This window comes from Toxotes jaculatrix, chromosome 24 (assembly GCF_017976425.1).
Source record: "Toxotes jaculatrix isolate fToxJac2 chromosome 24, fToxJac2.pri, whole genome shotgun sequence".
In the NCBI taxonomy this organism is placed as follows: domain Eukaryota; kingdom Metazoa; phylum Chordata; class Actinopteri; family Toxotidae; genus Toxotes; species Toxotes jaculatrix.
The window spans coordinates 10,127,401-10,152,696 of record NC_054417.1 but is presented as its reverse complement, the minus strand read 5'-3'; the positions used below and the strand labels follow the sequence as shown (position 1 = coordinate 10,152,696).

Sequence of the window (25,296 nt, the reverse complement as noted above, 5' to 3'; positions counted from 1 at the left end):
TGGGAGAAAGAAAAGAGGAGGAGCAGAGGCGCCTCAGAGAGATCAAAGGTACACTCATCAAGGGCTTGTCTCTGCTTTCCTTTGACAGGGGCGAAGAGGTGGGTTGGGGGGGGGGGACTTCAATAAAAAGTCAATGACGATGAGGACAGAGACGCTGTAGAGCTATAACAAAGCCAAAGAGTGTAATCATTTCACCTGTTGCTCCATCTGAATATTCCTCTCAGCAGTCTTTGGACTCAGCTTGCCACAGCTACAATCTCCATGTAATTTATCTTCAATGCACTCTCCCTGATAGCTGTATGCATTTGTAATGTAACATGCATATGTACAGTCCACACACACACTTAGCCCTTGGCTGAAAGCGTTACATAAATTAGTTTTTCATCTGGGTTTCATACAGTAATTTAGTAATGGTGTATTCTAGAGATTCGCCATGTCTTCTGCAATAAAACAGCAATAGGAAAATAGATCCTGCATCTATTTATGGCTTTCTGTTGAGCGTAAGCGTGTAGCTGTAGAGATTCTTAAGTTCCAAACCTCTGGTCTGATGATCTGCAAACAGAAAATCTAGTTAAGTGAATAAATTATACGTGTGAAATCCACTTTTTTCTTACATTTGCTGAAGTTTTCTCTAACTTGAGCGAGCGTCTCGCCGTGCCGTGTTTCCTGATCAGCCCAGGTTTGAAAAGGGGGGGGGGGGGGGGGGGGGTAAATAATTTGTTTGCTCATTCATGTGTCACATGCAATATGTCAGACTCCGATGATCTCATTTTGACAAAACCTGAGGAAAAGACGCGTCTCACAGCTGCACCCAGCCTTCAGAATTACACTAATTGGCCCTTGGTAGATGTCCAATTATAACTCAAATCAAGGTGTTGTTTTTGTTATTTCCCACCACAGACTCGAACATATTAGTTAATCATCCTGTTGCATGATGGGGAAGAGGGTGGGCGGCTATTACCTGCTGAAAGGCAACGCATTTAGCACAATGAAGATGACACACTTCGGTGTTGAAGAATGCCTGGAGAGCGTATCACTCATGATCGTTATGAACTGAGGGGTTGCAAAGGCAATCTGGGAAGATATGACCTATTTCTCCCTCCTGAGTGCAGCTGCTCTCTGAGCACTGAAGGCAGTAGGAGGAAGGAGAGACAGAGGAGGAGTACTTAGTGTAGCCCGATGCACAGGACGTGTAATTTTCGAGATTTACTATGCATGAACAGTTTGAAAAATAGGCAACGACTAAAGAGGGTTATCTTTACCGTCCAGTGGATATAAGATATGTAAATGCGGGCGTAAAGTGGATGTTGTATGAATACTGTAGATGGATTTTGAAGTTTTCATCTGGCTTGTCTCTTGTGGAAATCTCTGTTCCATAATTTTATTCAGCGGGGAATACAAAGAGAAGAAGACGTATGTTTCTCCAGCCTCACATTTTCTATTTCCCTGCCCAGGACCAGTGAGTCCAGCATTGTTTTTAAACAGCTGAACATGAGTCATATGTTGAAACCACTTGAGTCTTTTTAAGTTTTTAAAACCCCGTATTTTAGCATTGGAGTAATGTAAAAATAAAGTGAGATTTAACACCAGTCTGGGGCCTTTCACCGTTTTAACACTGAGAGACAATCTTTCATTCCTCGGACCAATAACAGGTCGGCTTTTCACTGTCATGAGCTGACATTTACCTTTGGTGACGACTGCCGAGCCCGAAATCTTTGTGTTTAAGAACTTAATTGACAGGATCTCAGATTCTAATGGGACTCTTAATTAGGGCTTTAATAACACCATGTGCATTGAAAAGGTCAACCAATGAAGTGTACAGTGATGTTAAAAACACCTAGACAGGCCTCGCATGGAGACGAGTGTGCTGTGTGTTGTCTGCTCCAGGTGCGTAATTAGAGTAATCAAGATCTAGGCCATTTCCAATTAGATCTGGGTCATTTCCATTAAAAATAAAAAAAGTCACGAGCATTTGTCAGTGCATCATTCATAAGATGATGGCTCTTAAAGTGACAGGAACAGTCTCTAAACGTGGCGAAGGCGCATTCAGATCAGGGATTTTATTGGTTGCCGGTCAATTGCCTGCCTAAAAAACCCAAAGGTCTCATCAGATCCAACACGCAGCAGGTCTGAGGTCGCCGTAGTTTGGTTCCTGTAGTCCGCACCAAAGGAAGAGAAGGGTACGTTGTTTGCTTTTTTACAAACAAACCAGGAGCTGTGAACGTGAAGTCGTCCAGGCTGACAAGTCACTCATTTGTCAGACGGCTTTGCCAGCTGTCGTCCTGCGTCGTCACGCCGACACGGAAATCAAATTCCAGCGATGGCAGCAAGTCAAGTGCTGCGCTGTTATTCTTCTTATGTGTCTATCTGGTGTCACAAAGATCTCATGAAGATAACTGATGATGAGCTTTATTAGTATAATTAGACAGCAGATTGATGGCATGCGATGAATGACAAACAGACGGAAACAGGATGAGGAAGAGGCGTCTGGTACAGGAGGGGTTACTGTGGGATCACTGTGTCAGACTCTTCTTAATGGATTAAACAGACTACCAGGGTATACGCAGACCTCTGACCTGCGTCTGTGTTACCATAGCAACCACATCATTTTTGCCTTGTATCATTATACAGTTTACTCAATCAATAATAAGATCACATCCTGAGCAGTTCATGTCCAGTAGCACATTATCTTTGTTATCACAAAATACTGTGGTTGGTCTGTGGGTCTGCAGCTGTGTACTCCGCCCCAGAGTTCACATGAAAGATGCTTTATTGCTCTCTTGTGGAAACTTTTCTTCGGTTCAGTGTCGCTGCCACAGCATTACAGAATCATTTATATATTGAAATACATTTAAAAAAAAAAAAAAAAATGAGACCAATAAAACCAATTAAAAAAAAACAATAAAACTCATATAGCCAATAAAACCAGGAAAACTGCAATATTGCAGGTATTTTACATTGCACCAGGATGCTGCGCGTTCATTCAGAGGTAACAGAGTGCACACGTCAGTGTAAAACCCACCATAAAGTGCACTGTGACCGCGTAACGCTCCACCTAACCAGCTTTTTAATTGCTGCTATTTAAAATCTTAATAGAAAACGGAATGGATTCCTTCTTGTCAGCTTTCTCACCGGCCCAAACAGACACACAAAGGTTCATCATAATCAAACCGATTCCGTGTGAAAGCACCGTAAATTAAGGTGGATTCAAGGCCTTCAAGTTTCCAGGTTCGTGTAAAGACCTCTCATGGTGAGGCGCAAACCAGAACTGCCAGTGATGTTGAACAGATATCCCTCGGACTGCTGTAATTCAGAGTCTGAACAGACACTTTGTACCTGCAAGGAAGAAAAAGCAGGTATTTGTGTAAAGCTGATAGTACTTCATAGAAAGGAACAGAGTATAGCTGTGGTCTGACAGAGGCCCATGTGATTTGGATATGTGCTAGAATTTCAATTCAAACTGAATCCAGCGAGCAGGGGAGTGAAATGTGACCTTGAATTTCATCTCCCGTGGCACCGTGAATGCACTGAACAGCAGTGTGGGTTGATCTGGAGCTCGGGGTGTCTGCAGAGCGTGAAGCACCTGCGAAATGATTGAAATAAACCCAAAAAAAAAAAAAAAAAAAAAAAAAAAAAGTCGAACCTCATTTCCATATCTGCTGTCTGTCGTCTGAGAGTTTCAACATCGACGCTAACGGCGGCCGACAGGAAGTCTAAGGGACGCCTTCAAGCTGAAAGTTAATTATCGCGTTCTCATCCCGGGGTCTGACGGCATCTGTTTCAACCTTCGCCATGACACAAAGACGTGCTTTCAATTGCGACGACCCCCCCACCCTAACCCTCCCCACCCGCCTCCGGTTAGCAGCACTGATCGGTAATCAGATAATCAGGATTGTTGGAGTGTCAATAGGACGTCGAGACAAACACCGGTGGTGACAGGGCTGTCTGTCGGCCGCTAGATCATTAGTCGAGAGAAAGCGATCCATGAAAACCCCAATGAAACCATTACAGTCTTTTCTCTATTATATGTAAGTCATCTCTCCTAAGCCATATTCACCAAATTTTCTTTTAACTTCATTTTCTTTTGAAGGACGGCAGTTTATAGCTCCGAATCATGTCTGCTGTAATCACCATGTCTCCATTAAGACGGACTGAAATTTGATTGGCAGCTCGCTCTGAAAGGTCAGAGGAACCCTGCAGTACTAGCGGATTTGTGGATTCAGCTAAAGCCTTTATCTCTCAAGGAAAGTCTTCTATAATGAATTTGACCTCACCAGCCTATAATGATGATACCCTGATGTAATTCATGTTTGAAGTTTAACAAAAAAAATGTATATTACACTTTTTTTTCCCCCCCAATCCTTTTGAAACGAGAGCCAGAGAGACCAATTGAAAACAAGCTTCTTGTCTTTGAATGTCATCAAAAGCAGCAGCCAGTAGGGAAATTAAAGCTATACCAGAATAGGGAATTTGTAGCTAAATCAGTGTCATTTTATTCCCATCAGTTCTAGAAATGTCCTTTTAATTGTTCCTACGCTGTCTCTGTCTTGTTAGGATGCTGGGTTAGGCTCTGCCAAACCAATTTAATCCAGAATCTCAGTACTTTGGTTCATGATCGATACCTCTCAAACTAACAACATTCCCATCAGCCCTAGCTGCTGGTTGGTGTGTTTTGGGTTTTGCATCGTCTCTGTATTTGCAGTGTGTTTGCTTGTAATGTATTTGTTTTGGCTTCCTGCAGCATGTTTTTTTTTTTTTTTTTTTTCATTTGCAGCACATTTCTGTTGTTGTATTTGTTTTGTGTTTGCGTGTGTGTGTGTTTTTGAATTGGCGCAGTGGAGATGTTTTAAGCCATAGCAGTGTGTTGGCCCTTGTCAGCCACCGTAGTTATCTAATATTTTCTGTAACTTGAAATGCTCGTATTCTTATATACACATATGGAAGACACTTGAGTCCATGTGGGGACAGTATAGTTTGTAGTATAAGCAGGACAATGTTATGCAGAGCACAGTTTCTTCTCCTAAGAACATCACACAGTACACTACACAAACCTATGATTTTGTTTTACGAACAAGTAACATTCATTTTAAAAACATGTCCAAATAAAAAAGCTTTTAATGAAGTAACCTAAATTAACTTCAAAACAGGAATTCAAAAGGAACTTCAGCAAAATTCACTTTAATGGCTCACAAACACAATAACAGCTACACACCAGAAATTATAACTCGGGGAAAAAAAAAAAACAAAAAAACATTGCAAAGCACATTTTTATGGGCTCTCATGGAAATTTCCTCACCGAGCCCTCTCCGACAAACAACACGGGGAGTAACACTCAGAGGGGAAAAACAAGCTCATCACTCATCACAGCCTTAGAAAGGATTCCTACAGCAGAGGAACGGAGCCGAGCTCTGTTCCCAAAGGAGAGAGAGATACAAACTCTAATGATTGTTGGCAGCACAAACTAAAGGTGCATTTGCTTCCCCTTTTATTATTCCTCGTTGGTGAATAATTAAGACCTATTGTTATTTCTCGGCCACCCACTGTAATGATAGCAATAATTCATATTATGCTGATTAGCGCCGTTACGGGGGGGTGGGGGGGGGGGGGGGGTGGGGGCGTAATGCATTCCAAATTTTTTTTCCAGCGTCAGAAATATTATGTTAATGGAGAACACAAGGAAGGTAATGCAGAGAGAAATGTCTGAAGCAGCTTCCGTAGTGAGGCAGAGTTGTGCCAAGGCCACCAGAGTATGTTTGTAATGCACTAATAAGTATTATTCTGCATCTGTATAGTAAGCCAATTTGCAAGGTGATTGCTCATTAGCCGCCTCCTCGGAGCGCCTGCGTGTGAGGGCCCACAAGCGTGCGCGGCGCCGCGCACGTGTGTGTTTGCTCGTGTTCCCCCCCGTTCTCCCTCTCTGAGAGCCATTTCGGTGCGTGAGCGGCTTGTTTAATGGAGGGCCCGTAATTACTCCGGAGCTGAGCTGACAGCTCGGTGTATCTCAGCTCAGCGATCAGGTAGCTGACTTCGCGCCGCGGCCGAGACATGCCACTCAAGTCCGAGGGCAGGAAGTTCTTCCCAATTACCCGGCTCGCACTGCTCTCTGCCTGTTAGCAGGAGCGGTGACAGGGGCTCCATCCTGACTTTGACGTGGTGTTTGCTCTCTCTCTCTCTCTCTCTCTCTCTCTTAACCCCCGGTGGCAGTGTGATGGTCACACCATCATGGTGTATATTTTTATTTCCCTTTCTCCTTCCATCTGTCGGTTTCAGGTTTGCTTGCGGTGTGTCACGTGGGGCCTGTCGGTTCACAACTCTAGACTAAAATCTCACAACAGCTTTTGTGGAGCTGAAACGAGTCAATTTATCCGTGTGTCGATCGACAGGAAACAAAATCGGCGGCTGTTTGTGCTTGGGGTTGAAATGGATTTCCGTACACTTTGCTTCAGACATCCATGGTCTTTGTGAACTTTTGTGATCACCTAACTTTTCACTTAGCACAATGCTTTGACCCAAATCTCACTTTGTATAATACTTTGCTATGTTTCCATCCACCTTTCTTTTTTTGCACACTGTCAATTTGAGCATAAGAAAAGTGGAATTAGACGCTGGGAATTGGATAAAAGTCGAATTATTGCAAAGAGGTTTTTATGCTTGGCTGAGGGGGGAAAAGCTGGTGTATTGATTTAAAAAAAAAAAAAAAAAAAGCAACAAAGCACAACACAAACAGACTTAGCAAATAAATCATGATGTACATGAAGCGTGTTGTCTTAAACTCCACACACAAATGAGTTTGTGTGAGGTCAGACTGTTGCTCATTATAAACCCCTACCACTGTTTATCTTGATGCCACAGCTTCTAAGATATACATACGTAACATTAGTGGATGAAAATGTGCATAAATTGGCTTTTTTTTTTTGGGATGATTTTCAGGAAACTTGTTTAAAATTTGCACATTTTAATGTACGTAACAGGCTCATGGAGCTGCTGGCATGGCTGGAGACTCTTAGTATATGTTGCACTGATTTTACTGTGCAGGATTTCCTTATTTTAAAAATGGACACACTAGATGGTGCTCTCAAAAACCCCCCCCCACAAAGGAATCAAAAATGTTGTGACCTCTCACACCAGTGCCATCACCAGTCAGAGTTTAGACTCACAGTGAAAACATGCAGAATCATCTTGATTGTGCCAAGTCCCTTAATTGAAATATTTTCGGTTTTGGAATATTTTAATTAGACCGGGTTGTTATCTGAGCTCCGTGCCATCCTCAAGGTGAACGGAAACCAGAAACTGTTTGGAAATTCGGCGCGTGTAGGCGCGGCGTCCGCCACGGAAGCTTATTAATCAAGTGAAAAACTCAATTTGATATGAGAGAATTTCATTTGACCTTTTTTTTTCTGGGCGTTAAGTGGGTCTTGAATGATAAGTTCTCATGAAAGAGCATACATCAATAGATCCCTCCACCTTCCCCGCCTGTTTGTTGCTATAGTTAGGAGGTGGCGGCGGCGGCGGGAGCGGCTGCAGAATACTAATGAATCACAGGCTGATGACTCTCAAAACTTCCCTCATGCTCTGTGTCAAGATCGATTTGAACCTTATTGCAGTGATGAAGGAGAGGATATGTGTATATGCTGCTCGATAACATATAAAACAGATTCATGGTTTAATTCTCTGATTGAACCTTTATTTTTTTTTTTTTACAGATTGACTGTGACGTCTTAGCCTCAGTTTTTTTTTTTTTTTTCCTCAGAGTTGGTCTCAAAAGTCTTAAAGCCACACATTCCTCTTGCATCTTCACACTATCATCTAATCTCCTCTTTCCCTTTTCCAATATCCTTTCTTTCTTCAAGTCTCATATCAGTTTCCCTGACCGGTCTCTCTCTCTCTCTTTTTTTCTTCTTCACAGAGATGCTATGAAGAGGCAGAGCCCATATTGCGTTGGACGAGAGCCAGCTGTGTCAGGTAACGGGATGCTACACTGACCTCAGCTTCCTGTCTATTTGTCAAATCGCCGCTCAGTCAGGGATGTAGCCTATTTCTGGTTTTAAAAGGCCTTTCATAATAGGCAGACGCAGCGGTCCTGTATTTCACAGAGCTTTCTCTGCTGGAAGAAAGCCAGAGGAGATGGAGAAGTGAAACACAGGGCCTGAATAAAAGTTATTGTTGCCTCTGAGGTTCACTGCTTCAATCTTGCTGCTTAATGAAGCAGAGGCTTTATCACCCTTGCATGCGTTTAAGTCTCCTGTGTTCCCCTTTGTCATCAAAAGGAATTATGAAATTAATTATTGAAGAGAAAATGTGGTGTATGGTGCCGGCTTCTTTCCTGTCGCTCGCATGTTTTTGTTTTGGTTTTATTTCAGCTTGAAGTGATGGAAGAGTTGAAGATGTGGTTTTCTAGTCTTTTTTTTTTTTTTGGCCATCAGTCTGCACACGATAATCTGTCGTTCACAAAAGTAAACCTGCTCCAGACCTGAGACCAGGGCGACAGTCAAACTTGCATCCCAATGCTGGAGTCGCCTCAGGACATGTCTCTGACTGTCCTTGAGTGGCCCAGACAAAGCCCAGACTTAAACCCCATAGAGCATCTGTGGAGAGGCCTGAAGATGGCAGTTGACAGACGCTTCCCATCCAATCTGAAGGGATAAACTGCCTAAATCCAGGTGTGCAAAGTAATTGCTGCCAGAGGGGCTTCTACAGAGCACTGACTCAAGGGTCTGAACATTTTGGTAAACGAGAATTTTTAGTTTTTGATTTGAATAAATTTGCAAAAATTTCTAGAAACACGTTTCCCCGGTCGTTATGGATTATTGAGTGCGGATTGTTGGCGAAAAAAATATGGCAGTGTTACGTTTTTGAAATGAAACTACAACCAACACAGTGGTGTGTGCAGTAAATCTTAAATTCGTGTTTCGGTCGTGAACAGCTTTTACAAAGCGATGATGCGAACCCAGGGAGGGTCGACCCGCTGAGCGCCCCGTAAAGTTGAGGCAACCTTTTAGTTGCCTGCAAACTTTCTCTGTGATCGCTCATTTTAAATGCCAATACAGTCGAGTGCACAGCAAAGCTGTTGTCATTAGCCTGGATTTATGTTGACAGATGACATCCCGATTATAAAATAAGCAATTAAGCAAATTTCCCTGCAGGGATCAATAAAGTTTTTTCTGGTTCTGAAACAAGGACTTTATCCCCACACTGCAGCAGCTTAGGAATGCTAATGTTTGCGCTGTTTATCCCTTTGTTGTGTGCAGTTTGAGTGCAAGATGCTAAATGAATGGATGTTTTTCATTTATTGCATTTTAAACAGGCTCAGCTTTCTCATGTTTTTCATTTTAGCATGAGCCGCCTGTCGTAGCCAGCACACTGTACCTGAGAGACTGATTAGACTGAATCATTGGTCAGTAACTAGTATTTTATCATATGCTCTATTGTTGTGGTAGTTATGAGTGTGCCAGGCTTGTTTGGAGAAAAGATTCTACAATCCCCCTGTCACGTCTGTGAGCTTTCTCAGAGCAGACAGAGCCTGGAGGGAACGTGGAGATTGACACAAGCCTGGTCGGGATTTTCTCGAGTTTCCAGAATGTGTCTTTTAAGAGTCCACATTGGGATTTCGATGAAGTTAAGTTAGTTACTGTTTTCACAAACAAGGGATGTTTTCAGTGGCTTTTTCTTTTTTTTTTTTGTTCATTGAGTGTCGTGTGGTTTTGTTGGTTAGAAGCTGTGTCCAATCGGGGCTTTTATTGCCTTTTCTCAGTTGAGGTGAACCACTCTGCATTGTTTAACTCCCGTGCATTAAGTGAGACCCAATCCCCCCTCTGTAGTTAGTTAATTAAAATGTCATTTTTTTTTTTTCCTCTTATTTTCACAGCGTGTGACTGTTATATATGAATGACTTATGAGCTGCTATAAGCGAGAAATCTCCAGCAACAAAGACCCAGCCTAGGACCAGAGTCAGGCCAAAAATGGACATATTTTATTGGTCTTTCGGGGTCAGGGTGCTGCTGTGTTGCGGTGGGGCCTCAGGTGATTGGGCTTGCTGTTAGCTCCGGTCATGTGTCGTACGGCAATGATTTTTTGAATGTAAGGTAAAGTGCAGGATGTAAATAGTTACTGTGGTAGTTTAATCTGATGCAGGTACACTGTTTTATGTCTCTTTAACTGTTACAGTTTATAGACATATTTGTAACTGGGTCACGAGGGTCACATGGTACTACAGCTGAGCACTGTGGGAACATTAAAGAGGCTAACAGTGCCCTTAAATAATAGAAAAAGAAAGGTCATGACTGATGCAGCAGAGACCAAAATATCCTGTCCTTGGGCTGTCGTATGGGTCATTTCCCTCAATGCAACTCCATAGCATCTTTTGTCTCCTGCCTACCTCATTCAAACCCTTTGCTCCCAGGTTGTAGTGTCTTTGTAGAGCTATGGAGACATAATAGAACAGCTTTCGCAGGTAGAGTAGGTCCAGCGGTGATATTCTCTGGCATTAAAGGAAAATCTGGATACTGCGTCTTTAACTGAGACTCGAAGAACAGCTCTCTTCCCTCTGTCTTTCCTTCCCAGTGACCTGCCGGTGTCTGCGAAAAAAAGCCCACAGAGACACAAACAGTTAGCATACATATGTCAGATGCTCCATGCAAGCTAAAGTTCAAATCCCCCTCATATGCGTACTTCCTTGGCGCCACAGGCAGGGGACTGTGTTGGAAAGGTCACCTCTCTCACACTGAGTAAATGAAGGAAATTGCTGGCTTTCGCTTCTCCTCACCATACTGTTATTAGCCATTGCTGAGCATTAGTGACTGCTGCTTACTCCCACTCACCTAATCACCACTCAGCATGCCAAATTAATACATGAATCATGTTACTAATCTGCATATAATTTGCATTTTCTAGCCTTGAAGAGTATTTTAACATGATGTCATTTTTAATTGCGGCGGCTCTGCAGCCAAACACGCTGTGTTTCCAGCTAATCACAGTGAAATCCCAGTTTCTAAACCCATCAATGAGGGAAGCTTTAAGATAAAATTCTATTCACTGGCAGTAACATGATTGAAGTTCAACAGATTCTCAGTGAGGATGGAAACCCATCTGCTTCCAGTGGCTGATAGTGATTTTTTTTTTTTCTTGCAGTGGCTTGTTTTCTAAAATTGGGCTTCAAAGCTGCAGCTAATCACGCTCTACAAAGAGGTGGCACAAGTTGCACTATGCTACATGAATGTTTAATCTGAATGCATGACTGATTCATGCACAAACTCACTAGGACATATTTAGTGAAAAGGTTTAAATGTATTGCTGGACCTTCGGGGGTGGTCCACAGTGATTTCTGGATGAATATGTCCCAGCAGTTATAGGGAAGTCCATTTCTGTGGCACTTTATCCAGTACTTTCATTTGTAAAATGCACTTTCTTGAAATATTCAATCAACCCATGAGATCGTTTTTTCTGACAAGTCGGAGGATTTGAGTCCTTTTTCTCTTATCTGGTTACTGTAAAAGAAGCTACGCAGAGACACTGTGATGAATCATATCCAGTACACACTGTAGTAGCTTTTAGTGAAGTAACTGTGTGACACAGATCCAGATATAAGAGTCTAATATGCTAACATAATTTAGCTTCCTTTGTGAGGCTTGTTCTCAGTGTGTGGAAAAAAAAAAAATGAGGATCTCCTCCTTCCTGCTCGGCTTGTTAATGAGCGTGTTAATAAAGTTCCCATTCAAAAAGCATTGACTTTAGATTACGGACTAATATTAGCATCAGAATTTATTCCTTTTGATTTCGTCACAATGCTGCACATCAAATGAGTATGAATTTCAGTAATAGATGGATTCATTGTTCACCCAGTTTAAGTTGTTAGCCTACCACCGCTGTGACGGGCTAATTGAACAGTACACGCTGGAGACCCAGCTGCAGGCGCTGTTTGCATAGCTTCATCATAATTTATCAAAGACACCTCAGTAGGCACTTTATCACGTTTCAGGACCGATTTCTTCATCTTTTTTTTTTTTTTTTTTTTTCTTTCCCTATGAATACATTACACCACCGACTCATACATCTACCCCCGGCTGTCCTTGCGCCGAGCGGCTGTCCCCAAATGAAGTGCGAACGCCGGGTGCAGTTTGTCACGCGTGGGCTCCCCCCCAACTCTGTGTGTTCAGCGTAAACTGCGGGCCCAACCGCAGTGAGATATCGGCCTCGGGCCCGGGCTGATGGCAGTGAGTTATTTGACTGCTCGCGCGAGATATCAGGCAGCACAATGCTTAATACAGTCGTGAAGAAGCCTCAGAGAGATGAATGTCTCCGTCTTCGCACAGAAGTTGGAATTCATTAGTCGATTTCGCCGATCAATCACGGTTGAATTATTGTGAGCCATTAGGATCGTAAACCCAAATTCTGGCCTCAGGGGAGAATCCATTTTAAAGGTGAAGGGCTGATGGGAGAGTGTGTGTGTGTGTGTGTGTGTTTGGACCAGGTGCATCCCTCAGACCGTATGAATTCGACCTAACGGCTCTGGTTGTCAATGAAAATAGTAATTTATCCCCAAAGATAGAAGAGTTGATTGTATTTTCCATATACAACATTCTCTTATTTCAGCCTGTACTGCCTCAACAATGGCAGCTTCTGTGCTTCCATTATAAACAAGCTGTACTTGAACTGCTGGCAGATTTACAGACAAGAAGACAGCAACACACACACACACACACACACACACACCCACAGATGGACTGCACAATTTCAAAGCAATGATAAAACTATTAGGCCTTTATTACATGCTTGACTCGCTCAGTGACTGGCATTGTTTGGTATTATTCCATTTCAAAGGGTCTATTTGTGATTATGGCATGGGAACAACAATAAGGCCTCTTAAAGTGCCTTCAGATCAATGAAGTGAGTCTTTTATAAGCTTTCCAAACATCACAGCGGGAAAGGGCAATCTCAGAAGATTATACTTGTCAGATTAAATGAAACTATGGTGGGGATTCAATTGGTGAGCAGCAAGAGGCTCCCGATTCAAACAATAACGTCTCACCGGCTCGAAGAACAGAAGTCAGAGGTACTGTGGTCGTATCTTGCAGTTTTTTTTTTTTGTTTTTTTTTTTTTTTTTTTTTCTTCTGGCCACGCGCGAGTTGATTTACAATGTGTGTCTGGGTTCAAGTAAGTGCTCTGTAGGATGAAAGGATGATTAATTCAAGCTCGGGTTATTTGTCTTTGGCTGACACGTGAATCACAGCAGCCTCCCCACAGGACCTCACCTGCAGCATTCCCTCTCTCTCTCTCTCTCTCTCTCTCTCTCTCTCTCTCTCTCCCTCTCTCTCTGCTGATGTACAAGCTGGGATCGACCAGGCTGAAGATCACCCCGGGGTCAAGTAGTAAATGCAAATTAGGCCTTCATTTAACTTGTTGATGGGTGGCGGTTTTGCAGCAGAAGGACAGTTCTGATGGCATCAGAAGCTAAACTGCCCGTCACCCAGTGTAGCCTCACTGTGTGTCTACTGCATTAATACATTTCCATCAATAGCCCAGTGTCATTAAGCAAACAAGGCAAACAGATCAGGACCCATGTAAACATTATAGCATAGTCTGATGGTATCCAGCTATGAGCTGATATAAGTATTACCATGTACAGTGGAACTGACTGGACTGACTTGATACAAGGCCTTTCATTCTCCTCAGACAGTGGAGTCTTGGTTCAAGCATGAACCGATCAGATTTTGGTGGTCAAAGGTCAAGGTCACGAGCCTGGACAGACAGCCATGAGGTGGTGATTGTAGTTTACTTTCATCAGCAGCTTCTACACACTTGTGTTATTGTTGTAGTAAAGAAGCAAGTGGCTGTGGCTAATATTAGCGGCCAGTCCTTCATGGTTCCATGGGAGTCAGGAAGGAACTTAGAGGAGTGGTATTTTTAATTTCCACCCACGCCGTTCACGACTGTAGCGGGAGGCTAAAGAGTACAGAGCAAATAACCTCTTCTTTCTCCCGGCTGCTGCTTACTCTGTGTCAATGTCCTCATCTCACTCTGATCAGGTTAAACAAATCAAAAGCAGAACCTTTCAAATATCAATGCGATCAATCAGCGAGTCTGCTCTTAACCTGGCTCTGTAGAGGCGGTATCCACCTCAGCTCACAGGGTTTTACGGGCGGCGGCGTTTAACCTGGACTGCGAAGTGGAGCTGGGTGAGTCTTCTGATTACCCCCAGGAGTCAAACCGTGGTCACTTCCTGTTTGCCAGGTTAATATCCTAGAGAGCCGCAGCAAATAGTGCCTACACCAGCCTTTGAACCCCGGCTTAGCACAGTGCAGCGTTGGAGCACTGTTTTTTGTGTTTTGTTTAGTGGTAATGCATATCCACTTGAGCAGAGATGCTCTGTCTGTCTTTGCCAGTCAGAGCATCTCTTGACAAATGAAGGTTTCATTTAAAGTGAAGGTTAAAGTGAAGTGCTTTTGTTTTGAAATCGGTGGAGTGAATCTCCCACCCCTCTCTGAGCTATATTTCACTTTGTTGCTAATTTAAAGTTTTTGGCTGACACATCCCTGTGAGGAGTCCATAAGCAGTCACCAGCATGAGCCGTCTGCAGCTTTAAACGCTTCTCCTTTGCTGGTTCCCACTTTCTGTTGTCACAATTTTAAGACGTGAAACACTGGACGCTGAGACAGAGATAGAATTAAATAGAATGGAGGTTTTATTTGTTTGTTTTCCTCCTCATCCCGTGGGCCTGAAGGCGTCAGCGTGCTTCAGCAGCAAGTGCCTTCCTCCACCTTCGCTCCTTTCGAAGATGGCAGGGTTTTCACCTCACCTTTGACGGGACGTGTGCACGTTTTTGAAAAAAGTCTAAAAAGATATCTTAGAGGAGACTGAAAAGTCTTAAACCTTAAACCTGTTGTTGGCAGTAATGTTAGTTCCAACATGTTTTTGGATCCGATTGCAGGCTTGTAGGAGACATCACACACCTATAACCCAGAGGTGGGATTGTAGTGACAGTGGATTGTGCTGCCAGAGGCTGTTTAGCTTTTCTTCTCTTTTTTTTTTTTTTTTGGTGGACTTTCAGTCAGCACCACGAGACCTGTAGCAAACACTCTTACTGCTGCTAGCTACAGAAGCTACCAAGCCCATTCACTCAGCTTTAATGAATAAGTCATTTTTCATTGTTTAATCCATTCATCCATCTTCTGCCTCTTATCTGGGTCCAGGTCACGTTAATATAATTGATTATATCGTTAGGAATTATTATCATATATTGCCAGGACGTAGTGAAAAGCTGTGATGTATTGCCAGGTGCACAGAGCTGTTAACACGTTTACCTTTCAGCGTGCTCAGGCGGCACGTCCTGCCAATTATTCCGTTTCAAGCATAACCCAGCGATGTGGGCTCAGCGGTCCCTTGATCTGTCCAGCACCTTTGTCTAGCACCTCGACAACTACTTGCCTGATTGACATTAAATTGGCTATTGATTGTCTCGGGTCCCTAAAGGACCATTCCTAATGATTGTGTTGATCACCTGACCTTTTCTCTAACACCGTTGTCAAGTCGAATTTACCTGCCAACCAACACTTTGGTCCAAGGTGAGAGTCTTCAACTACTGGCCAGATGTCCATGAAATTTGCTGCTGATGATGTTTTGTCATGCTTGTGAGGTTCAGATCTTCCAAAGGGACAAACCCTTGTGGTTTTATAGTCTCCATTGTCTTTTTTTTTTTTTTGGACTGCTTACCTGAAAACAAACTGGCAGCAGGTTCCTTGCTCTGTTGCCATTATTGTATTGTGGGTTTTGAATGAAACCATGCATCCTTTGGGGGGGGGCGATGTTTGAAGTTGACCACTGATGACAAGTTATCAAGGTAAAAGCGTTTGAAAATGAAAACGTTGTTCCAAAGAGAGACGCGCGGGCGCAGCTACCGTCAGTGAACAGCCGGAGCATTTTACATTCTCTGCTCCTCCCGCATGGTAAACCTGCTTTGCCCACTTGTGCTTTGACCATTTACCCGCCCCCCCCCCCCCCCGTTTTCTCTCTTCCACTCCCTCCTCTTCCCGTTTTCCTGGAGGTGTTTCCACACGCGCACAGCAGCACACTGCGTCTTTGAACAGTGTGTTTGATGTTAGGAGTGAGCCGGAGTGTGTGGACTGTGAGGCTTTCTCCTCCTCACCCAAATCCTTTAGTCTTTTGTGTATTCAATGAGCGATTGCATACTCTTAACCATGCATGACTTTGATAAAGCTAAACTCTGTGTAGATGAATAGGCCCTCCCTCCACACACTGACAGTACACTTCATAAGGGGGCTTTTATGCACTGCAATGCCTTTGCTCCGATGTGGGGGCTTCGGACTTTGGCACAATAGTGTTTTGATGCCGCATAAAATTAGAACTAGGTTCAAAAGGCAGAATTTTCGATGGCCATTTATCACGTCCGCCTTTATCAACTGGGTCATTTTTCTTTTTTTTTTTTTCCCCCTCCGTGTTTTTGGAAAGCGAGGGGAAGAGAGGAAGTTAAAAGGGAGCAAGAGAATAGAGCAGAGGGAGAAAGACAGCGCAGTGGAAATGAAGTAAAAAAGATGAAGAGAATGACAAAGAAAGAAAAATGCTGGGTGCGTAGTAGATTGCAAGCACGTGTGTGTTTGTGTGTGTGTGTGCATCTCCTTGACTTTTCCCTCCATGTTCATCTGTGAGTTTCAGTTTCACCGCTGCGTCTCGGTAAACATGTCGACATTCACTTTTACATTTTGGAACATTTTTCTGTTCTGCTGCTTTCGACTGAACTGGAAAAGACAGCACTAAACTTTCAGAGTTCTGTCCTCAACTGTTTCTCTGGACGTAAGCACTCTGCCACACATGCTTACTCTCCACTCCTATCCGTGGGAGTGCAGGCTTTGTAAGCCATCTCTGGTGGCTCAAAGTGGGCTGCCTAGCATACTAAGTACTTTGTGTCGGTGGTATGTTATGTAAAAGTAATTGTAGAGCTTATTTCAGCGTAAAGGGGGCCATGTTATGGCACAGCTGTGGGTTGCGGCAGGCATGTGCATGCACACCTTTAGTGGAAGTAACACTTTTTCTTGCAGTAATTTCAGAGCAGACTGGAAACAGATCGGCCTCAGGCTTCCACCGATCAGAGACTGTTGTCCTAGAAGACAGTGTGTAGCTAAGTTAGCCTCTCCTGACGTCTGGTATCTGTTACATGTTGGGCTGTTTCTGTGATCACTTGGTTTAATTAAATGTTATAAAATCATTTTAGAAAATGTCAGAGGTCATGTCCATAATATATATGCTCAGTTTACAGTGAGAGAAAACAAAAAAAAACCTCAGCAAATAACATTTAATAAATATAAACCAAGCTGTAGTGTGACACGTCCTTTATGTTGAGTCCAGTAACCAGGCGAGCTGGACTCAGACAGCTGCTGGGCTGAGCTATAGTGGCTGTCTGGGGATAGCATAACCAGCGCTTGATAGATGGATAGGTGCTTAATATACCTGAGAATGAAATTCACTTGTCACAGTTATAGTTGCCCCCTTTCACAATAGCTCAAGCTGTTATGGTATAAGAGCACATAACATATCATTCATGGAAACGCTGTGTCCTCCTCCTCCTCCTCCTCCCCTGCAGTTTTCCCCCTCTGTAGCACTGTGTTGCAGAAATGCAGTGTTTGTGAGCAGCCACAAAAGAGAGGAGTTCAAGGACTCAACAAGGGCTCAGGTCCCCAGGGCTGCCCCCCTCCACCCCCCCCCCCCCCCCCCCCCCCCCCCACAGAGACAATGATGACTCTCCTCCCACCCCCACATACCCACCTACCTGCCTCCTTCCTGTCCTCCATTTTGACTCGGAGCAACGAGGTCCACTCTGACCTTGCAGGGACTTGCAAATGTGCACCTAGCCGCTCGTCTCGCAGCTCACAGGAGGAGAGACGCCCGCAGCCGACGGACTGACAACGGGGGGACGTGCACGAACACACACAGACGACGCAGCCTCACGTGCACATCCAGCAATGCGCTAACACACACACTCAAAGAGTACATCTGCAGTGGGACTCTGTTTCTAGGTCCCCCGTCTCCCCACGGGAGCTCGCTATCATCACAAGGTCCAGCAGCCAACACAACCCCTAGACAGCTCTGCTATTCAGCACTCTCTCCTCTCTTCCACCCATCACACCTTCAGCATAATAAGTGTCTGCAGCAGTCACACCATGGCAGTGTGTGACCCTCTCAGTCATCAGCGGCGTAACCCCCACCCTTGCTCCAGGGCAAGACCAATTTACAATCTGCCTCCCAGCCGACTGTGACGCTGCGCCGCCGTCCGCTCTGTTGTTTATTTATGACCCCTGGCCCTTCAGAGAAGGGCATTATGAAAGGGATTACACAGCCAACCGGCTTGGCTCAGACCCACTCTCATTACTAACAGCTTGTCCAGGAAGATAGGGGAGGACTCAGACAGGGAGGGAGAGCTTATCAAGGTGTCGGGACTGTTTGATCGCTCTGTAAACTGAATGTATGTGCTCTTGCCTGGAGAAGAGGTTTGTCTTTCAAGGGACGCCTGAAAATGCGCAGTGCGGTGGGGGGCGGGGAGGGGGGCCCCGTCGCGAAGGTGGCTATAATTGAAGAGGAAATGACAAAAGGGGACTCCAGAGCCCCACCTGCCAGGAAGGACTGAAAGTCAGAGGATCCAGAGTGTAGGGGAGGAGGAGGGAAGAGACAGTGAGTTTTTCTCACCTTGGCATGATCCTTTACTTGAGTATAATATTGGCAAAAGCATGAGGTGCACATGAAGCCTGCCGCACAGAGAGAGGTGAGAGTCAAAACCTCATAGCTTCCTGATACTTTTACGTATCAGGAAGGGACAGAAAAGACGGCGATTTCAGCTCCGTTCTTGACTTAATGACCGTTGCTGTTCTTGTTTGAGAAATTTATACAGCTTTGGTCTTTTCAAAGCGTTTTTCAGAACCCGCCGGCTGAGTCAAAGGTACATGGCGCTCAAGGCTGGAAACAAGGCTGCCTCTCAAAAGCTGACATTTTCCAAATACAAAGTTTCCACCTGACAGCGTGCACAGAAAAGAGCGGCCTTGTACGCGTTGGCAGATTTTCCTTTTGGAGCCTTTAAAGTTTTCGCAGCTTCTATTCGCACACAATGAATGTAAGAAGAAACAATACAGAAACACTCATCAGTTAAGTTAAATGGATGCTGTCCAGGCAGGTGCGAATGGAGATTTGCTACAACTTGGCATATTTCCAGTAAAGGGTAGAGTGCAGCTGAGTGACAGCGCAGCGAACAAAACAAAAACCCCCCCAAAATCAGTTTTGAGTCACGTCCAAAAGCAGCAGGTGGACAGAGTGTTGTAACAGTGGAACGGCAACAAGCACTGTTAAAACGTTTGTTTGTGTGTGTGTGTGTGTGTGAGATGCAGAGGAGTTATCATACTAACTTTATATTATTTCGACTATCCTGGTGTTCTGCTTTGACATAAATCCACCAGGGGAGAGATTGATGTTGTACATGCAGAGATGAGAGATCAGAGAGACTCTGATTTGTTAAAGGTGGTGCGTTTCGGCGTGTGGATGTGGGGGTGGCTGTGATGTGTGCTGGCAGCATGACTTGCAGCAGGTAGGTGTCTGTGTGTGTGTGTGTGTGTGGTACTGTAACAGTACAGAGCCCTTTTAAGTACGTGGCCAGAACCGGTTTTACCTTTTTAATGCTGCTTGCTGTTATGCAGGGTTGCTCTCCCCACCCTGTGGCTTGCGGATGCTTCAGTGATCCAGCCTCCCAGTAGGTTACCATGGGACCCTCTGCTGGCGGCAAGCTCAAGGACAGAGCTCGGTATCAAAGCGTGAGGGAGGGGGGTGTGTAGGATCCCCTACCCCTCTCCATTCTCTCTTCTCTTCTTTTTTCCTTCTTTCTAACTCGCACACTTGTTCCAGCTCCCTTAGTTCAAGTCAGAGAGTGTTACTGGCGTGGATCAGCAAGAGCTGACATTTCCAGAAAATCAAGACAAGTCTCCCCCTCTCAGTTTTCCTGGCTGTGATCGATGCGTGCATGTGTGACCTTCAGCTCCGAGGCATTAGTCAGCTATCTCCATATCACACCCCGCCCTATACCTCGGTGGAGAGAAGTGCGTCTCCTCTGTACTTGCAGATACCCTTCTACGTGCCGATGAACGTGACAAACGTTTTGCTTTCTTGATGATTAATGGGTCTTGTAAATGACCGCGAACAAAAATAAATCCAGTCATTCATTCATTCATTCATTCCCCTTCTTTCTGTTTATATCCCCTCACCCACTCTCTGCCCGTCCCTGCCTTAATTGGATGAGAAGAATGTAATGACATACCATTTCAGCAGAAAATAAATGGGCTCCAAAAAAATGGCCGCTCCGTTCAAGGGCGACTTAATGCCACGCCAAACACGATAACACTTATGAAATGTACATGGCAGACAGGGAAAGATGAATAGATTCCCCGGTAAATTGAGGCCGTGCACGTGTATCTGGACAGCAGCTGTCTGGGAGGGAGGCTGATACTATGCCGCGGTTGGTCTTGGGCGTTGAATATTTGCAGAGGACCTGCTTGGAGGTGTGATAGCGATCAGAAGGCGCCGACAAAGCCGGGGAAAGGAGGGTTACACGTGGTGGCGATAAGAAAAAAACGTCCATTTTTCTTGCTGATCCAATGCGAAAAAATGTTTTCGTGACGGGCTGTGAAAGTACAATTAGTCTAAAATGAATTTCATATAAAGCCATTAACTACTTAAGCATAATTAACACCCACTCAATAATTATTTCTCCATAGTGGAGCACTGAAAATCCTCTAACATATCTTTGAACTCAGATAACAGCCCAGAGCAGTGTAAACATGTGTTTAAATCTATGTCATGAACAAATCTCCCGAAAGGCTTCTGGTAAAGATATTTGCACAAAAATAACTTGAATAAAATCAACCTACAGATCATATTACAACCTTCTGATGTAAGTGGTTTAAAAGAATCTCTAAATATCAGCCCATTTAAAATGTAATTAAAAATTTAATATGGAAATGCTATAAAATATTCAGTAAGAGTTCATGCGTTGTATCACTCCAGCTATAAGCCCCTTCATCTAAGAGGGTTATTGTGCATGAAATGAGAGGAGGGAGTAAAACAAGCCTGGCTGAATAGAAGTGAAAATGATCTGCCATACAGTGTAATGACCTGCCTTCCTACGCCTGTGTAATTTAACGCCGGCTCTGCAGGACACACTTCGCGCTCATGTAACATATACTGTTTTACAGCAAGGGTCATGTAAGCCTTTAATGAGTCAGGCGCTGATGAGGATTTGAAAAGTGGTTTTTCTCACGCCCCCCCTCCCCCCTCTCCTCCCCCCTTCGGAGGTAAAGCCTGCTGTCAAGGCAGCGCCCGTCATCTTTGACGATGACGCGTATGTAATTTCCTTTCGCCACTTTGTGTTAGATTATTAACTCCCACTTAGAGATGAGTTCATAAAAATGCGTCCCACACAGGTGTTTTCACTGACTCTTACTGATTAGTTCGCTCTGGATTCTCACACTGCAGACTGTCTGAGTTGTCACCGTAGGAAAGTCACAGGTGTAAATAACGTGATTAACGACGACTCTGCTCTATTTAAATGACCCAGTGAGCCATGAAAGCGTGACAGTGAGCACAAAATCTTTCATTTTATTATTATTATTATTTTTTTACCTTTCATTCTGTGCCATGTCAAACTGTCTTATATCTTGTGAACCTGTTGAAATGGGCCGAGTTACATGTTATCGTTCTTATTCACGTACAGACTTCGACCTGAGCATGGGTCTAATTAGCAAGCATAAGTGAAAACACCTGTCCTGAGAAGCGATCTAATCAGCCAGAATAAGTGACATCACCTGTGTGGGTGTAGCTAAGTGCAAGAAAGCCAAGGTAGAACAGGTGGCGTGAAAAATTTTTAAATAAAGTAACATTTATTTAAAAATAATGTCAGGGTATTTTAGTGTTATTTATCTTATTTTAATTATTTCTTTTTATTTTGAAAAGGAAAGGGAAAGCATCCTGTGTGTTCCCTGTTGCTCTCGGTGGCTGGAGGAGGGCGGGGGGGGGGGGGGGGCGTGTCGATGTCTTGCGTTTGATTGACAGCAGCTAGCTAGGCTGAGCCCTGGCAGGAGAATGACAGACAAAGTGGGCAGACAGTGTGTTATTAGTGGCGTTGAAAGAGTGAGGAGCACACCGGCATCTGAGTGGACCAAAGTGACACTTACCGGAACGTTCGCATGCTGTTTAATGTGCTGCAGCTGAGCAGCTAATTGGCTAATTAGCCCCGCAAGCTGACATTAGCTGTGCACTTTTCCCTGCTGAAGGTTTGTTTGGAGGCTCGTTCGACAGGACAAGACACGTGTTCACGCTGGATGAGATGGAGACTTTAGCAGGAAAGGGTGTTGTTGCACTGTAGCGTTAGCTGTGTGGCTGTTAGTTAGCGTCACCGTCTGCCTATAATTGAACATTGTTATGCAAAGATTTGATTGGCTGTTGTCTCGAAGGAAGGAGAACTTGCAGCTTTTCAAAACTTTGACTTGAATTGATATATTTATTGTTTAACTGTTAAAGACTGAGCTGATTAGCTTGGAGGCGTGGTTTCATCACATTTGATTGACAGCGTCCTGGCAACAAAAGCAAATAACAAATAACCGTCATCAGCTTTAGAGTCAGATCCCAGATCCTGATTGGTTGATGGATGAAGTTGGTTTCTAAACTTTAAAAGCTGGTGGGAAAATAGACACGGAGTAGAAAGGTCATCAGCTCTCCTCCTGGATAGTTAAAGTTTTAGCAGTGGGAACAGCTGCTGCTGATTAGAGATGTTAAATATGATTTTTTTTTTTTTTTTTAATTGCAATTTTCACACATTGATCACCCCAAAGATCAGATTACAGACATATTTTTGGCATTCAGTACAACATCTTCGTGCAGAGACAACGAACAAAGGGCATTTTTCATTTCACTGGGCCTTTAGATAAACAGATCAGTGTGTGGGAGTGAACTTATTGTCTTCAGCATTTCTTATTCATACCTGCAGAAGGATTTCAAAATTCCCCTCACCGAGTTTGTCGATAAAGACATTTCTTCTATATATGTAGTTAGCAAAAGAGGGATTAGTGTGCCCTACACGAGTGGCGTATCGCTTGGCACCAAAGATAATTAAGAGTCATTAAGACGTTTTCCGCGAAGGCTTTGTTCATTTTCCGTTTCATTTCACCCAAAGCACGAGGTCGACATTGTCGTTCAAGTGCTCTAACAAGACAGTGTGTGTGACACTTGCTGTCTTTAAATGTTCAGCTAATTTATAAGTTAGAAGGAATCGTGTTGAATCCATCAGCGGTGCAAAAGGTTCTGAAAGAAATGAAGTGTATGATGGACTGCCAAGTGGTTTTGCTATTTGAACTCACAGAAGATCATTATTGCATTTTTAATTTATTTGTTTGTTTTTTTTTGCACAAATGCAAAAATGACATAGATCTGCCCACATGCTGAAATTACAGAGACCAGACAAAGAGCAGGCGTGTGATAACGCCTTTTGTCTGAGTAACACAGTGAGTCAGAAGAGGAGTTCAAGAGAGTGTAGCCGTCACTCTAACCCGGCGCTGCGTCTCCACGGGAAGCTCCCTCTTCTGCTGGATTTTTTTGTTTTCTTTCTTTGTGCGTGGGTAAACAGACAGCGGTGACATCCACATGGGGGAATAAGGAGACTGCCGTGCGAGCGGTGGGCGTCACAGGGGACTGTCGCAGGGGTTTACAAAAGAAATTTTTTTTATTGGCTGAGGTCACACGCTCGTGTGTTTCTCTTCCCTCTGCTCCCAGTCTCTTGTGATATCAGCAGAAAGAAATCTTTATGTTTCTGTTGTTCCACAGCTCGTGCTGCCGGTGTGATTCTCTTAATGCCGGTCTCTTTGTCCTCTGTCATTTTATTGCCTCTCTATTGTCTCCTCCGTGATTCTCGCCATAGTTTGAACACATAATTCCCCTTATGCAAATGATACCTCTCCCATGCATCACTGACTGTTGCCACCTCTCTGGCAAAGTTTTAATTACTGCTCCATTGTCATGTAGAATCAGGGAAAGAGCTTCAGGAGTATCGTAATTGCAGCCCACCCTCGACACCCTCCGCTCTACATACGTCCCTGCTGTTTAAAAGCAAGAGGAAGAGGAAAATAATTGCAGAGGAACGGCCGCAGTTTGCTGTGATTTTGCTGAACGACAGTGGAAAACTAAGATTGGTTTGTTTTAAAGCTCAGCGGCACAGCGGTGTTATTGACATTTCTCGTTTAATAACGTTTGAATCACAGGAACACAGACACACATGGCAGAGCACGAGCTGCAGATTCAAAAAACACATATGCAAAATGTCAGAAATTCTTTTTCTTCTCCTCGCTGTCTCTGACACACAGACACTTTGATGGTGGTAGTGTGTGTTGGAGGCTCTGTCACCTCAATATGGCGTACCATACCTCTCAGCCTCTCATATATTCCCTTTGATGTCACCGGTAGGACGACGTTAGTCCACAGCTCGACGCAGCCACATGTTCAAAGATCAGTCAAACATCCTGTGCGACACCTCAGCAGCTAATGAGCCAAACACACAAGCAAGCTTCACTCTGATCTGATCAAAGTTGATCATCATTTTCTATTCATGTCAATTTATTTTGGCATCCTGTCCATATGCATGGACAGTTACAGTCTCATGGATTTAAACTTTGATTTATAGATGAAAAATAAGCGTTTATCTAATTACTGTTGTGGCAATTAAACAGTTAATAGCTCTGAAAATGATTGTTGATGATGTTCTGTATCTTTTATAGTGGAATAGTTTTTCTGCTCCAGCTCTGTCTTAGTTCTCATATATATATATATCTCTGTCCATACACCGAGCGGCTGTTGTCTAAAGAGACAGACGGGGGGTCCCATCTGCTCTGGAGCTGACCTGCACTCAACCTGAAACAGTTTCACCATTATTGGTTTTTAGTGGAGAGTTTTAAAGCCACAGGGTCTAACCGCAGTTTCCCAGTTAGACCCCTTTTCAGAACCATAATAAATTTCTGAAGGACACAATGCACTGTAGATGCTCAGAAAAAAAAAAAAACTAGGGTGAAAGCCAGCTCCCATTTAAAGGGAATGAGAAAATATAGCTTTATACTTTATTAAGTCCTACAAATGTCAGTTCTGCAGAGAAGCCGGCCCTGTTTTGGATGAACTTCGTCTCCCACTGGCCACGGGAGTATTCTTCCTGCCATACACAAACCCTTCATGAAGCAACACAGTTCACAGGACAGAGTCTGCTGGGTATTTGC

The 25,296-nt window shown here is 43.9% G+C and overlaps 1 protein-coding gene across 1 annotated transcript in view; it reads left to right on the top strand.

The window, feature by feature from the left end:
* Nucleotides 1-7,902: 7,902 nt before the first annotated feature.
* LOC121178119 (beta-1,3-galactosyltransferase 1-like) overlaps nucleotides 7,903-25,296 on the top strand; it is a 40,013-nt gene continuing 22,619 nt past the window's right edge. The window contains exon 1 of the mRNA XM_041032643.1: nucleotides 7,903-7,962. The gene's annotated coding sequence lies outside the window, so the exon portion shown is untranslated. The remainder of the gene's footprint in view (nucleotides 7,963-25,296) is intronic.